Raw genomic sequence first — 2,072 nt, 5'->3', positions numbered from 1 at the left:
GCAGATTTTAAATACAGTTTATTTCAATTAAAAAAACGTCATCAAGAAAAATTAAATAATATATGTATGTATATGCATATACTGTAATATATCTTTTCTCCCCTGTTGACTCATTGACTTTCGCTTCTTTTTTAAAGTTTACATTTTTTTCTAGCTCTTTTGCCAACAGTATATGTAAATAGTCAGCGCACAAAATGAGATACAACTGTCTAAAAAAATACATTCGAAGAAGCAAGCGAATCAAAATAAATTAATCGAGATATCGCCATTTGGTAGTCAGTTACAGTCTCCTGAAAAAACAACATAGGAAAAAATAGCGCTGACAGTGTACTTATACATTATTATTATACCTATATATTATTCCTGTTTTTAATATTTAATTTTATATTTATAAATAATCACTACAATATTTCTATTCTATCAACGTCCTTATGTTCAACAAAAACACTCATGGAGAGATCTTACTTTCTGACGTCCGAAAACACACAATAAAAAAGTTAAGCTCACTAATTACTGACCTAACCGAAATTTCTTAAAAAATATTTTCGATGATTTCCTAAAACAATATGGGTTTTGGTAGTTCTTCTTGTTTTGTTTTAATTTTATTGTATTTTTTTTTCTCTTTTTTAATTTTAGTTTCTCTAGATATTTTCTGTTTTTTTATTTTTCTTTTCATTCGTTTTTTTTATCTTATTTTATTGTATACTAGCAGTTTTACCCGGCTTCGCTTAGTATTTGTAATATAAACAGCTTAAACATGGCAAAACAATCAAATAGTAAACATTCATTTGTTTATTAAATTTATTTGAAACTTTGATTTGTTTTCGATGCTCCCACCCAAACCTTTAAATCTTACATACATACAAAGTTTGTTACGAAATTATATTTTAGGTTTCTGTTATTATAATTAATCAACCCTTTTGGGCCCAAGTATTTTTAAATAAATATTTTCGTGTTTTTTTTAATATATTATACATACATACATATATTACAGTGATTTCACACTAGCAGTGTAGCGTTTTAGGGAATTCATATTCCTAATACTTTACGTTTTCTTCTATCTCCAACAAAAGATTTTCGATATCTGCTTCTTCAGTTTATACATTTTTAATTATATCAGAAAGCAAATTTGACGACCAACTGTTGCAATTTATCCCATGTAATTAATTAACTTCATATGGGGACCGTTTTTTTCCGGAATGGCATGCCCATTTTTACTCTATCTATGTATGTATGTACATAGTAACAATAGATGAAGTTTTGTGATCATGCGAAAATTCGAACTCGAGATTTTGACTGATTCGAACTCAGAATCGATCACGCTTTCGTGATCTAGAAAAAATGTGTGTGTTTATGTGGCTGTGTATTTTTGGGATTTTTTAAACACCGTTAGTCTTATCGGACTGAAACTTAGTATTGGTTATTGAATTTTTTAAGTTTACCGGAAAAGATGCCTCCCCTCGCTCCTTTCTTCTACATAATTGGTGCTGTCGTGATCTATGAAGCATCCAAGTTGACGCTTTCAGCGTTCCGATTTGTGTGATATACTGATATGCATTCACCGACCGAGTTGGCGAAAGTACACTTCTACTATTGCAAGTATACTTGCACTGGGGGGGGGGGGGATACATCTTCAATGTTGATATGCGTTGCGTTGCGCTGTTTTGACGTTGGGCCGTTTTGTTACGGAGCAGTCAGTTACCATAGTGACGAATAAACAATCGAAATGGACGTGTGTGGTGGGTGGGTGGGTGGGTGGCGTTGCGAATGTCGGGGATGGCAACTTGGAGATGCGCTCGCGCAGTGCAGTGCGTCAGCGCTACCACCCGTCGAGCTTTTCGTGCGCGCGCGCACATCTAGACTTTTTCGCGCACCCAAAAAACACGCACAAGTACACGTACGAGTAGTACATAGAGGTGTAGTGTCGTAGTGTCGTATGCGTCCGGTGCGTGCGAGGCGAGGGCGAGGGCGAGGGGAAGCGGCTCGCACCGAGGCGGGAGGGGCGGGCGAGGCGGGGCGGGGTGGGGCGGAGGGGTCGCTCGGCGCGAGGAGGGGGAAGGGAGTGGGGCAGG

This window comes from Arctopsyche grandis, chromosome 5 (genome assembly GCF_051622035.1).
Source record: "Arctopsyche grandis isolate Sample6627 chromosome 5, ASM5162203v2, whole genome shotgun sequence".
NCBI classification, from domain to species: domain Eukaryota; kingdom Metazoa; phylum Arthropoda; class Insecta; order Trichoptera; family Hydropsychidae; genus Arctopsyche; species Arctopsyche grandis.
This window is presented reverse-complemented; position numbering follows the sequence as displayed.